We start from the raw sequence: 15,315 nt of genomic DNA on the forward strand, positions 1-15,315 counted from the left end.
GATTTCTTCAGATTCGCCAATGAAGGGGCATCAGCTGGAGTTGAACATAAAAGGTCGACAATGTGGTTGACATAAAGGGAAAACAGGGTAGAGGCCAAGACGCAGCCTGACAAAGCCCCAGAGCCACTTCCCACCCTAAAACACATTTGTCCTTTCATCCCCTGCACATGAGCCAGGCCTTCTGATAACACCCAACTGCACCTGGCCACTTGATCCGGTCCCAGGCTGTAAACCAAGCCTTGCGGACGTACTTAATTGCCCCCACACAGCAAGACATTGTTGCACAAACAGAAATGCTTGATCTTATCACTCGCACAACCTTTAGATCTGACCGATCCCACACACTTTTATGTCCTGTTGGAATGTCCAGCTGCAAGATGGCAATCATCTGTTAGATTTGGGAGGGGGAACGACAGCTGGTGGGTCTGTGTGGGAACCGGCTGGAGGCAGGAATTCCTAGGATGTTTGACCAATAATAAAGTTACTGAAAACGGTATAAAAAGGAGGGCAGCAGAGAAATTGTTAGAACACCTCCTGAAGACATTGATTTGTGTCAGGCCTGTTGTGTTCTCCTCTGGAGTAATAAACCTGTTCTTTGCCATCCAGTTTTCAGCGCCTGTCTCTTTATTTTAGTAACTATTGATATTGGGAATTAGAGGTGTCTTGCCCTGAACAGCTTTGTTATTCGTTAAAGATTGGCTGTTTTTCCACACCCGCGCCGGATCTTAATTGGATTGGTAAGTTGTCCCTGGTTGCCCCACCTCACACGTGCAAAGTTATCTTCATGCAACCTGACCAAAGGTTCTAGAATTTCGAGGGGCATTCCCATGTTCATGAGGGTTTGCCAGAGTTGGTCTCTGGGGACAAGGTCGAAGGCAGTTTTGAGGTCTATAAAGGCACGATGTAAGCTGCCTTTGACCAACACAACCACCTTCCAATATAGCAAGAGAAGGCAAGAAGCCTGGTCAATAGTGCTGGTCTTCCGTCGAAAGCCTGCCTGTAAGGGAGAGAGGATGTTCTTCTCATCCATCCAGGTTTGGATTTTAGTTAAAAGTGAGCGACAGAAGACCTTTTGTGCACAATCTACTAAGGTAATTGGGCGGTAGTTGGAGAGCATAGACATGTCCCCTTTTTCGAAGATTGGAATCACTTCCGCCCCCTTCCACGAGTTCGGAATCTTTCCTCCTCCGGCAATGTCATTGGCCAAGTTCATAAAGTAAGTTGCCCAGTTCGCCCTCTCAGCGCGGAAGCGATCGCCTATGATGCCGTCTGGGCCTGGGGCTTTAGCAGGTATAATGGCATCTAACGAGCTCATATTCTCTTGCCTAGTAAATACAATTATGCTTCGATGGACGTCCAAGCTGGGGGGCATCCGAAAACTATCTGTAGTATTACCTAAAGAATATAGCTCATTAAAATGATTGTACTATTCTAATGATGTAATGTTGTTGGCCAGGGGAGGGTTCAAAATTTGTGTTGGCCACTAACAGCCAGAATTGTCGAGGGTCAGGATGACCAATAGCCTCCTCTAGTTCTTCCCATCTCCCTTTATCCCATAGCTTTTAGGCCATGCCCTGTACCTGTTTATAGGCCCTTCTGCATTCACGGATGCCTACTTGGTCCCTATTTTTAATAGCTGTGGTCAATCTTGCTCTAGCAAGCCTACAGTCTATATTGTACCACGGATTTGCTCCAAGGCGGGTACCCTGGAAGGATCTGGTCTTTGAAAAGGAGATGTAAAAGAAGGTAGCCAATTGCTCGAAGAATGCTCCGTGAAGGGCACTACAGGTTTTCAAGGAGTGAGAGTCGCTACTTGCTGGTTCTAATATCGCTAAATACTCGGCTAGAACTTCATTGATCTTTTGCATCTTAAGTTTGTCCGCAGGACCATGGGCCATTTAAGCCGACGCTTATCATTTGTGGCACTTAACTCCCTTGTGCATAGTGGGGCAGTAGAGTCCTGCCGAATACTCCCACATAGATGGCTAATAGATAAGTGTACGGAGTTGTGATCACTGTCACAGGCCTGGTGTATAAGCATTTCCTGAACTTCAGGCCACAGGGTCAGATCCACTAATATATAGTCGATCCAGCTTGACCCTTTTGTTCTTATAAAGGTCATACCACCACTTCTGTCAGAATTGGTTCATCCATTAGTAGCCCTTAGCCTGTGTTTCAGGGACATTGCGTTCAGTTGGAGGGCAGCATGGGACCATTTTTTGATTGGGGGAAATTCCAACGAGGGTACCCTCCAAACTTTGCCTTCTTTGGACAAGTCAAGGGACTCGATCAAATCCAGGGGGTCGAATGTAACATTAAAATCACCACCAATTATCAGCAGATATCTGACATTCATGTCTCCCAATAAGTTATCCAAGGCAAGGAGAGTCGGTGAGCTACCACCTCTAGTGCTCCTGGCATGTACATTGTACATATCAACAGTTAATCCATTCCCCTGGGCTAGCCTAATCCCCAAAATGTCCGGGTTATTGATAGCCAGCACATTTATTTTGCAGTTCAGGGAAAGATTTACCAAAATAAATAGGCCCCCTGAAGCCCGACCCACTTTAGCAGAAACGTCTGGTTTAAAAAAGGTCTTAAACCCAAGAATATGTATGGGAGTCTGAGACCAGGTTTCCTGAAATAGACATATTTCCTGTTGAGAAACCAGGTCCAACCAATGTGGGCAGTTACACTTTCAACTAATACCTGCCAGGTTCCATGAGAGGATATTCATTGTGTCCCCATTAACTGATTCTACCTGGATCTGGAAAGATGGTAACACTTGCAAGATAGGGACAACTCCACTGTCAGTCCTTCTATCTAGATCGCTGGCCTGAGAGCGAGTATCCGCTGCTAATGATTATTTCAAATGTTCAGGCTCTTCTGAGGAACAACTCCTCTGCTCTTGCTCAACCGTGCAACCCTCAGGGTGTAGATGGAAAGGGGCTATGGAGATCCTCAGGACAGTACTAAAGCTATTCAGTACTGGCTTGGGAGGTAAAAGAATGAGTCAATCAATCTGTGAGAGTGATGAGGTCGGGGAAGCAGGGGTGCATTGCTCACACTTACATTTGGGTCGTGGCTACAGTCAGCCTCAGCCTAATCTTTGTTGGTGCATTGTAATGAGATCTTGCTTCTCAGGCAATTAGATTGTGCACTAGTTGGTTGGAAGTTAATGTTAGTTCAATTGCATCTACTGGGCTGTGAGCCACGATACACTTCTTGGCACAGATGATATCCTCACTTATTATGGATCTGCACCCCCTAGTGTGTCTCAGCCAATGTATGGCTTTATTTTCAGGATGGTTTTAAAGAACAAGGGAACCCTTAAGGTAATCAAGGACCTGGGGTAATAGTTTAAACAAGCAACAGTGGTCCTTAATATATTACAATGCTTAAAGACAAAATTGAATTATAGACAACGATCTGTAGTATAAGGCAGCATGTGTCCAGCCGGACACTAGTTTAATCAATGTAGAAGCATACATAAAATAAGGTGAACAATTTTACAGTGGGATATAGTCCTGTATCCAGTACACATAACACATTAGAAACAAAACATAGGGTAGGAATTGGCAGGCAATTGGGAAGAAAGGAAGGCGCTAGTACCAGTTTAAAGTTTGTCTAGCTGTCCTCATGTAGTATACATAATTAAAGTAACAAAATGGGAATGGTTGTGTTACTACATTAACTGTCGACGGCGTTTCGATCCTACAAACAATAAGGGATCATCATCAGGACTAACAATGAATTGCCTGAATGTGCAAGCCTGTTGAGAGGGAAGTAAAAAGAAAGGGGACATGGTTTACCCTGTATCCTGCATAGCGTAGTATCACTGATAGACCATGCCACACTTATTGTGAAACCTTCCATACGTACGTGAATGATGTATCAGGTGTCACGCATTCTAAAACCATGGTAAAACTTGGTGAAACTGTGACATGCTTGTGGATGTGCCACAGTAAGTGGGAAGTGCAAGAATCGTGGTGAAGGTATGGGATAAGGGAGTGCATATGGGATGGCGCCTAGGCAGTTGGTAGGACTAATCCAGAAGCTCTCACCTAATGATGGCTGGGGGGCAAGTATCTTAGAGTACAAGACATGGGTACTGGGGAGACGTCCAGGGAGCGGTGTTTGCTGCGTCTAAGAAAAGGGGTGGTATGTTCCACTACGGGGAGTGGGGCGATTACCTGGGATTAATCAATCAATCCACAGCAGGATGTGGAGTAAAGGAGGATGAGGCTGGTCTTGCGTAGTCACACCGATGGGGACACCAGGCTGAAGGGAACAAGGAACTAATTAGGGTGAGGGATTAGGAACAGTGCATAGGGATGGCCGTATGGATGAGAACCTTACCGGGTTTAGCAATAATTAAGGTATAGCAACTGGATGTGTGGTCTGGATAGTAGCGGGGCGAATCCCAACAGTCACGGGTATTTCCACCTAACAATCTGTAATACAGGGAGGGAGGGGTTAAGATATGCCCATCCTGGTTAACCGGAGGAAGGTGGAGCGTGGCAGTTGCCAGAGTACGGAGGCTTACCTTAGTGTCCAATATGGGACATCCTGCAGCCCTGCCTGGCTCGATGGCGCATGAGGGGGAACTGATTAGGAAGCAACGCGGTAGTAATAGCGCGCGTTGTGATGACTGCCATCTTAGGTGTGGCAACAAAGCAGTCCATTTGATGTCATTTTCCGAATGGCCTTCTTGTGTGTAGTGCTCAACAAGAGGGGCATTGGGGGTTTTACAGTGGACCCTGCTCCGATGCTGCCCAATCCTGGTTTTATTCTTTTGCTTGGTCTGTCCAATGTAAAATGCGCGGACATGACCATTGAATCAGGTAAATAACATCACTGGTGTTACAGTTGGTAAAGGATTGGCACTTAATCTGTACATTGTTAAACATGAAGGATTTCCCTTCCATCGTGTAGTCACAGACATTACATGAACCACATTTTACATGTCCTACAAGTGGTATTTGGTTCCAATGTGAGTCAAGTGTAAGGCACTGCGGGGGATTTGGGAGTGCTGCCCTCACTAGGTGATCTTTGAGGTTAGAGCTTTTGCGGAAGGCATAAATTGGGTGTTCCATCTTAAGGACGCTGGCATTAAGTAGGGGCCAGTGTTTCAAGATGGATTTTCTCAGGGAGTTAGATACCGGAGAAAAGGTAATAACACCGGCCATCTTAGTGCTTGGATCTTTTTGCTTGGGGCAAAGGAGGGCCTCTCTGGGGCAATACCAGGCTCTTTTCGCAGCCCTACGGACTATTCTATTGGTATAACCTCTGTCTTTGAGTTTGTTGGATAGTACTGAAGCTTCCATAAAATAATCCTCTTTAGCAAAAGAGTTCCTGCGAATCCTCAGGAATTGGGAATACGGTAAGGAGTCCCTGAGTGCTCTGGGATGGTTGCTGGAATAGCTCAACAGGGTATTCCGTTCTGTGGGATTGAGGTATAATCTGGTATGCAGACAACCTTCAAAGAGGATTATTTTATGGAGCTCAGCTCGTCATGAGCATGGAAGAGGTTAAATTCTATATGAGATTTATGCCTTTCTACAATAGTGCCATTAAAAATCAATTAAATGGAAGATACCGATGGGTTTGTTGTTAAGCAGCATAGAATATTTTGATTATTTAAAGGGACCTCTATAATACGTAAAAAAAAGATTAATATAAGCACTATATAACTTTCACATTTCTTTTCAAAAGAGCTTGGAAACTTAAAAGTATATTTAGCTTCTGAAAATGAGATTATATTTTCCTCATGAAATAATTAGCAAACTATAGTAGTTCTTTATCTATGCTTTACAAACAATTGTTTAGTTATTTATTTTTATATTTTTTATACCGTATAACCTACTGTAAAGGTTTTGCTTGCTGGTAATATAGGGAAAAAGTAATGCCACTAACTTTCTTAAGTATGAGAGAAAAAAGGTTTGTGGTCTTTGTGTAAAAACACATTTGAAAGAAAATAAGTATATTAAGTGTTCTTCTAAATCCAATCGTATGGGTTGGAATATATTTGTGCATGATAGCAAAAAAAACTGATTATGGTAGTAAAAATGCTTTATGATAGTTCTAAAAATCTGGAAAGTTTATATCACTCTATCCTTTTTTTTTCTTGAGTTTTGATAAGAACACATGAGGTTTTGTCTCATCCTAAATAAAAGTGGAACGCAGGGATTTTTTTCTTCTTTTAAAGGAGCTGGGTATTAATAGGAAGTGTAGATAAAACATACCATACAATATGGTTGATCACCATTTGTATTGAGTCAAGGAGACCCTACCAGGAAAAGTATAATGGATTCCATTAATCAATTAGGGTTTGTATTTTATTAACCCGTTCTTCTAAATTTAGCTTAAGAGTATCATTAAGTGACTACCAAACACGCACTCCTAAATATTTACTTTTCTGAGAGTTCCAAGTACAAGTAGTAGTATTGTAAGTAAGTCCTTAAAAAATTTGCTAAGTGGTAAAATGTAACATTTGGCAGAGTTAAATTTATAACCTGAAACTAGAGAGAAGGTATGGTTCTTGTAGGAAAGTGCCCCTTTTTACGTGGTTACCACGCACCTTTTCCCTGGCATCTGATGCAACCTGACTTGATGTGCCCTGGGTCCCTGTCAATCAGGTTCCCAGAATCTGTACCTCTGTACCCATAATTGGCACCTCTCTGGCCACAGTAAAGCCCCTTGCCTTGTAACAGGTTCCTTGGGTACCAGGAGCACTGTGACCAGGGAAGGCCTCTAAGGGCTGAAGCTCCTAATGTGCCACCCTTAGAGGCCCTGTACCTTAACACCTACACACTGCCATTGCAGGCTGCATGTTCTGGTGCAGAGTCGACATGGCACACATCTCTGTGTGCCATGCTTGCAACCCACTGCCTAAAGCCTAGGTAAGTCACTTTTCAAGCAGGGCGCACTAACCCTAAGATGAGCTTACAGTGGCATGAACCATGTGCCCCTAATGTTGTCTAAGCCCATTTGTAGAGATTGTAAGTGCAGTAAAGCCGTAGAGGGTATATGGTCTGGGAGTTGGTCATTATGAACTCCACAACTCCATAATGGATTTACTAAAAACTGGGATGTTTGGTAGCAAACTTCTCAGCACATTAAACCCACTCTGATGCAGTGTTGGATATAATGTAAAATGCACTCAGAGGGCATCTTACAGATGCCCCCTGAAAATCGACCAGCCTTGGTGTGGTTCTTCAATGGCTCCCCACCATCTGCCACCACCAAGCAAGTTTCTGGACCCCTGGATAGAGAGCCTCCACTCTCTGGGTCCAGAAACAAAGCACATCCTGGGCAGAGCTGTCATCCTTCCACCCCCATGATGGGTTGGGTCCATGAAAGGGAAAGCTTCAAAGGCCTTCCACCTTTGGACGCTATCCCTGCCTTTTGCTGCTACCAGCAATTGGTTCCCACCAATTATGGCCCTCACTTTGGGTGGAAGAATCTGGGGAAAATGAAGGCTAGGAAGAGAAGTGTTCCCACCTTTGCCAACCCCACCCCTCCGGTGGAGGAGGCAAGGTAAAGATTAGGGGACTCAGCCAATTAGGAAGAGGCTCATGCCCCATCCCACTGCAGGGTTGAATAATAGGCAGTGTACCCACCCCAAAGAAGGGACTCATTGGTCCCGACCTGTTCACTCATTTCACACCCCTAAATTTAGTATTTAGGGTTCACCCTGAACCTTGCCTTCTCAGTTTCGAGGAAAAAAGAAAAAGGACAGAATAGCCCATGCTGACCCATGTAGGAGAAGAGGAGACCAACTGCCTTGGACCCAGCCCTACCTGCCTGTCCCATCTATGACCTTCCTACAGCAAGAACCCCTGCGAGTCCAGCAGCCAGCAACTCCCAGAGCCCGGAGGACCTGCCCTGGAAACTTCCTACAGACTCTGTCTCCCATGAGCTCCGGGTTTGCTCAAACAAAGACTTACATCCAGAATACGGATTCCGGCAACTCTGTGATTCTGTACCACTCTGTACCTGATGCCCACGTCTTGAGTTTGAGTGGCCCAACATCCCAAGGAGGTCTACCCAGCAATCCAGTCCTGGGATCTGGTGATCCCTAACCTACCTCAAGCCTCAAGACGACGCCCAGAGCCTCAACCTGAACCACACTCCTAAATATTTACTTTTCTGAGAGTTCCAAGTACTCAGGTAGAAAAGCACTGGCTGACATAGCCAGGTTACGTCCCATAATATACTGGCAAAGAATCTGGTGCACAACCTATGCTGCAGGCCTCAAAGACTGAATTAAGGCAGATTGCATTCATAAAATTAGATGTTTACGGTAGGTAAGAGCCTCCCTTGTTAGTATTGGTATAGCTATCCTGTGAGAAAACCCATCATGTGCCCCATTCCCTTCAAAGGAGATCCTTAAGGAAAACTACTGGGAATCGGTGTTTCAAAATACACTCAGAAACAGCGACATGTCTTCACTGACGGGAGGATTCTTAGAAATCAAACGCTGGCCAAGTCTGGAGCAGTATTGGGACCTAATAACAAAACCGTATGATCAGAAGTTGTACTTCTAATTAAGGGTGGGTTCACTACGAATAAGATCTTATACAGCAAAATGGGTCCCATCAGGCAATAGTTTGTCTCCCTCTTGTCAGGCCCAACTGGAGTCGCTGGCCCACCTATTGTTTGTCTGCCTAGCATATGCTGCCCTCCACCGAGCATGGCTCGTGCCAATCTGTAGGTCACTGGGTACCAGAAGAAGAGATGAATCGCTAAGAATATTGTGCACAGATACATCACCCTGCATTGCCATTGCAATAGCTAAATTTTTTAGATGGACATGGGTTATTAGATCATATACACTCCCTGCAAAGTGAAGAATCTTCATTGCTATTTTTTGTGCCTATGCCAACGTAGTTGGCTACTCACATAATACGTATTGTATGAATGAGTGTTATATTTTATACATACTAAGTTCCCGAAAGTTAACCTAGGCATCATGGTTTTACCTACTGTTATGAATTGTAATTGTTTTATTCATTTTATCTGTTCCAGTCTTTTTAAACCACATTAACTGTGTTTTACTATTGCTCACAACATTTTACATTTATCTTTAATAATGTTTTAGACTTTGCTTAATTATTGTGTATTAAATTATGAAATATTCCCATTTTTACGTACTATGCTTTTATGACTCAACTGTCGAATAAAGCTTTTTTAATTGAATTGGATTGGTTGTCAGTATCCCATTGTGTGTACAAAAGGCTAGTCTAAAGCAATGAAACATTTCTATCAGTAAGTCTTGATGAGTCCATGCAAAACAATATCTTTAGTGAGCTCAACATTGCTACTCTCTATTCATTATAAAATATAGCAGAATGCATTGTTTAGTGAAATGAGGAAATCATATGGTGTGAGCAAGTAAATAAAAACATTTCACTTAGAGCAGCACATTTTTAAGTGATGAACAATTTTCTGTAGTCATAGGATTACATCAGTAGTTCTAAAAGACATTTGATTTAAATGTCAAGCAGAAGTTGAAAGAAATTTTTAGGCCTAGCCGTAGAAGCACATTAAGTATGAGAGCTTGTGAGAATTTGGCTTGGTATATGCAGTCAACAAGTTATAGTGGGCACCTTGCACCAGTCCAAACAACCCTTATTGATGATTAGGTTTAAGACAACCTTTATTGAAAGCTATCCTAGTGGTAGCTATGGAGAGCAGCCTTCAGGCTAAGTCTTGAAGGGGTGTAAAACAGCTTGGTTTACCAGATTATAACATCTTGAATGACCAAATGAAAGGAGAACCACACAAGGTATATATAAAATATATGTATTTATTACAAAACACTCTCTACTAACCTCTGTATGAGATTAAAGAGCACAAAACAAAATATCAACACACTAGAACATAAATAAATAGCACAATATACAATGGGCCCCAGGGGGAGACCAAACAATATAGTAAGAAAGTGCTATAATAACCACAACTTGACTAGACACAGTGCCTAGAGCACCTAGAGTCGCTGGGACCCCAAGGAACCTCCCAAGGTAGTGACTCAGGGAACACACGGGGGACGCGTGCAGTGTGAGAACACAGCTGCGAGCTCCGTACCATCCTATGGGAAAGTCACGGTTGGAATTTTAAAGATTAGGGACACTTCGGAGAGGACTTGGAGCAAACCCTTTTAGACTTAGAAGATTCTAAGGCCAGCACCTTACCTCACGCAGGGAAGCCGCATGCATAGTTGTCAAATGGTGTCGGAAATTGTCGCTTTTTCAATGGCGAGTTGCTGTAAAGTGCTCCTGCCGTGGAAAGGAAAAGTGTCCAGTGTGATCCAAGCCTGGATCGGAGATATGAAGAACCTGAAAGCAGAGGGGACAGAGTCTGGGTCACTTCAGGGCGACATGGGGCACGGTAGACCAATGCCCACCAAAGTCTGGTGTTTCCGGTGCGATGAGGTGAAGCTTGACTCCGCTGCCACGGGGACCAGGAGATGTCGACGATGACCAGAGTCTGCAGATGAGCTGTCCCACAAAGGATGTCGAGTGCTGGGCAGTTGGTGTCCGGATCGGAGTCCACAAGCCGTGGCAACAGCAACCAATGAAGTGAGAGTAAAAAGGCTTTGGTGTGGACCAGCAAGGTCCTGGTGACTCCCCAAGTGATGGAGAGTAAGGGCACATCTGGAGCAACCAGGTAAGCCCACTAAAAGTTACAGTACCCTTCTCAGGGACCCACAGGTTGACGGACAAGGAATCGCAAAGGGACCTCGAGAGGAATCTCTAAATACTAGACCATGGATCACTCGTGAAGTGTAGGCCAGTAATCTTAAGTGGAATCAGTGCTCGGGATATGCACTACAAGTAGCCCAAAGCACAGCCTCAGGGATTGCCAAGAAGCATATGCTGTTGCAAATGTGCACAGTGTCCAGGGGCTTAGGTTGCATGGTCCCCGCGAGGGCTTTGGGTCTCAGGTTTGCTGAGAGCACGGATCGGCCTTGGGAAGCTTGGAAACCCACCTCCTGTGTTGCATAGTCTTCGGAGTCCTTCAGGAGCTGAGTAGTTGCAAACCGGACAGATGCGTCGTTGGTGCCTGCCTTGCAGGGGAGTAACTCCTTTACTCCAAGGGCGATTCTTCAGTCATCCAACGAAGTGTAGATAGTTGAAGTTCTGGGATTCTGTAGCAGAGTTTCATCCAGGTAAATCTAAAGTCCTGTAGTCAGGTGTTCCTACTTTATACCCAAGAAAGGGGTGGGACAAACTCTGGGGACCCACCTATGAGAGGGTCAGGACAGAGGGGTGGTTACACCCATGTTCTTTGTCCAGTTTCACGCCAGAGCAGGGGCTGAGTGCCCCTGCAACCGGTTTGAGCTGGACTATGCACAGGGCACCAAATGTGCCCCCAGCGCAGACATCAAAGCACCATTGAAGTGCACCCACCCAGCCCCAATACACTAAAGCCTGTCTTAGAGGTATTGTTCAGCCTCCCCTGCCGGAGTTTTATCCATCAGCAGGAGGGCAGACGCATGTCTGTGGCAGGCAGCATCCATCTTGTGATGCAGGGTTCTGTTAAGCTGGTACCGGGTGTACCGGTGTAGTCCTGTTTCTCCCTCCAGGAGGGTGGAATCATAATTCCCCCACCAGGACTGGCAGGGAGGTATGATTCCAAGGTGTTTGACACCAAACATGACATGTTTCCTTGCAGCCATTTCAAAAATAGCATTTACTGCGAGGTTATAATGCACTTAAGAGTATATGGTATGGCTGCATCACAGAACAACCCCGGAGAATAGATTCCAAAGGCTGCAGAGGGGCCCTGCTCATGCATTGGCACCCTCTCACTTAAAACCCAGCACCCTGCCTTTAGAATTGATAAGGCCTGCCAAAGGGGTGACTGATAGGTATATATGGTATGATAAGGTAGATATAGTGAACCTATATCTAAGTAAGGGGTGCATGCACCACCTTACACAGGTTGCAGTAGCAGACCTGTGGTGTCAATTTGAGTGGCCCCTCAGGGGTGGCACAATATATGCTGCAGCCCCTGGGAGGCATGGTACCTATGCCCTGTGTATGTAGTATACCATATACTAGGGACTTATAGGGGTACCCCGGAATTCAATCTGGAGTGTACCTAAAGTACATGCAATCGTTATAGAGAGGAAGCAGCTAGGCTGGGGTCCTGGATAGCAGGATCCCAGCCAGACTAAAGTCGAAAAACAGTGAAACATCAGCAAAAAGTCGGGGGTAACTATAAGAAGCAGATCCTACTCTCCTACAGAGCTTACTTCTTATTTAAGCTGCACATTTATTTTATATGTTGAAGAAAACATCGTCTCCTATGGTTTAAGCTACAATTTAAAGAGTCATTTTCATGTTTTCTCTTTTCTCTTCTACAGATAAAACAAAGTTAAAAGTATTTTCTTGGGTCAGGCATATTTTCTTCATTGTGAACCGATGTCAATTTTTATGAAAATCTTTGACTATAACAGGATATATCTAAAGCACTTCTTTCAAGCAAAAAAAAAAGGCCTCCTGCCCAAGATGTTTCAACCATTGAATTTTTTCTTCATTTTTCCTGGGAAAGATTCTCATACCCACAGAGCTCCGCCCCACATAGAGCAGAGCTAACAACTTTCATGCTGTAGATCTGCAGCACCAGACTAACTAGCCTAGTGAGAGAGGTGTTAAATTCGGTTTGTAAGGCACCAGATAGTTGCCGATGCTTCAATATGGCTGTGTCAAGCTCGCAATTCCACCTCATGTATTTTTGCAAAATAACCCCCAAATAGGTGAAGGCACTAACTTTTCTCCTCTGAACGATCTATGCTGATTGAAGGTATTAAATTTCATTTTAGACACGTTGATTTCCAAGCCTCGTAGAAGGCAGAACTCCTCAAAGAGTTACAAAGCTCACTGGAGAATGCTAGGGGTTTTTGAGATAATTAATGTGTCAACAGCGAACATTAAAATAGGGATTTTTACACCCACTAAAACTGGGGCATCAGTGGGGACGGACATTTAAAACTTGGCGATCCCATTAATGAAAAGAGAAGATTATGTGGGAGCCATAACACAGCCTAGGCGCACACATTTCTCTATGGGAAAGGGGTTGGTTACATTACCCTGAGAGCCCCCCGTTATTTGGGCAAAGTTGCCCTCATGAAGGCGAGCAATAAGGGAAAGCAGTTCTGGTGACGTCCCCAGCTCCTGCAACACTGTCCACAGTTTGCTGTGGGAGATGAGGTCAAATGCTGACTTGAGATCGACAAAGGCAGCATACAATCTGCTCTTGCCTATGACCACAGTCCGCCAATGAATTAAAATTAACCGAAACACCTGATTGATGGTACTGGTGTGTTCCCGGAAGCCTGCCTGTAGTTGGGATAAGATACCCTGCTCATCTATCCAGTCTTGGACCTTGTTTAATACCAGCAGCCCCATCACCTTTTGCAAAGAATCTATTAGGCTGATGGGCCTGTAGTTGCCTGGATGGGATTTATCCTCTTTTTTATACACAGGGATAATCTCAGCCCCTTTCCAGGAGTTGGGGACTGGGGCACCTAGGGCAATTGCATTAGCCAATAGTGCAATATACCGGCACCATTTAGGCTTGTCATGGAGGAAGATGTCAGCCGGGATACCATCTAGGCCTGGTGCTCTTCTCCCCGGTACTGATCCTAGGGCAGCCTTGACATCAGCCAAGACAAAGGCTGTGTCTTGACAAAACTAATACGAAGGCTCGACAAGATCTCCCTCATCTAAGCTACGTGCATATTGGGGTTTAAAATGATTGACCCATTGATCCTGAGCCACATGGTTTTGTGGTGGTAATGGCTGTCCTACCCTGTCCCATTTTACTATGTTCCAAAACTGTTTGGAACTCTTACTGGCACACGCCAGTCCAAGGTCCTGCCATCTGCTTTCATCACATTGCTTCTTAGCCTTTTCCTGGGTCCTTCTGTAGTTTCTCCTGGTTGACCGTAATATGCCTGGGTCCCCTGCTTTAATTGCTTCCCCAAAGGTTCTACGTACTATCCTACATTCCTTGTTGAACCATTGGCAGGGTTTCTTTTGTTGATTGTTTTTGGCCCTACATTGCTTGAAGAACTAAAAGCGTAGATGGGCGATAGATTTGTTATGAGTGGCAATTATAACCTCAGGAAGCTCGGGTTGACAGAACTGGCCTCTAGCTCAGTTATCATGCAGTCAATATCCTTAGTAACGTGGCTAAGAGTTCGTACTTCTCTACTATCTTTACCCATTTTAGTCACCGCATATCATTAGTGGGGACCAAATCAAGAGTGATCAGGTAATTAACTGGCTGTGTAAATATCCTCTGAGCTTGTAGATCTAGGGACGAGCAAAAGTGGCTGTGATCGCTCTCCAGGCGGTCTCTCACAATCATATCCCCCAGGGCGTGCCATAGTTTTAAATTGATTAAAAGATAGTCTATACGGCTTGTGCTGTGGCCGTTATTAAATGTGTTCGGCCAACGTCTTTCTGATGCAGTTCTTCCATTTGCCGCCCGTAGCCCTTTTTCAACAAATAGCTTTAATTTGAATTGCCACTTCTGACCATTTTTTTTATGGGTGCTAGTTCCAGTCTTGGGATGCCCCACTGAGCATCTTCCTCTCCTGTGAGATCATACTCCTCGTTGCCAAGGGCTGAAAGGTCGAGTTCAAATCTCCGACAACTAGTACTAGGGAATCCCACAAATACAGGTCTAGAAGATCGTCGAGAGCCGCTAAAACTTCCGACTTCTTCCCTACATTGCGGACCCGTCTTCAGACGATTTACAAAATGTCATCCTTTGGGTCGGGAGTACCTGGATGTTATAACTGATTGTTTGGTGAACCCAAATTGTTAATCCTCCAGATGGTCGACCTTTTCCCCCACTGGTAGCTGGAATGTGATAGTTTAAGTAGCCTACACAATGGAGAGGGTCCACCAGCCATGTTTTCTGGAAGAGGCAGGTATTCTGGTGCTCAATGAAGGTGTGCCAATCAGGAGATATAACCTTTGACCTCAACCCTGCGATGTACCATGATAATACAGCTAGCCTGGATGAGGGGAGACGAGGTGAACTCTGCCCGTAACACCTATTAGTCAATTTTACTCTAGTATCCCTCTTTCCCGCTAACGGGGGGTATTGTAGGTATATTTCTTAACATGGTTAATGATGGATTTAATACCGTGGCATCCTCCCTCTCGCTGGCAGTAGTTTGTGTTTTATGCTCCATAGGGGCGCCAGAAAGTGAGGATAACCTTTAATCTACTTCCCTTAATGTCGACAGACTAAGATGTAAATTCAACTCAGGGGGATTATATTATAGTCTAA

The sequence above is a fragment of the Lissotriton helveticus genome, chromosome 2_1 (assembly GCF_964261635.1).
Source record: "Lissotriton helveticus chromosome 2_1, aLisHel1.1, whole genome shotgun sequence".
NCBI lineage: Eukaryota > Metazoa > Chordata > Amphibia > Caudata > Salamandridae > Lissotriton > Lissotriton helveticus.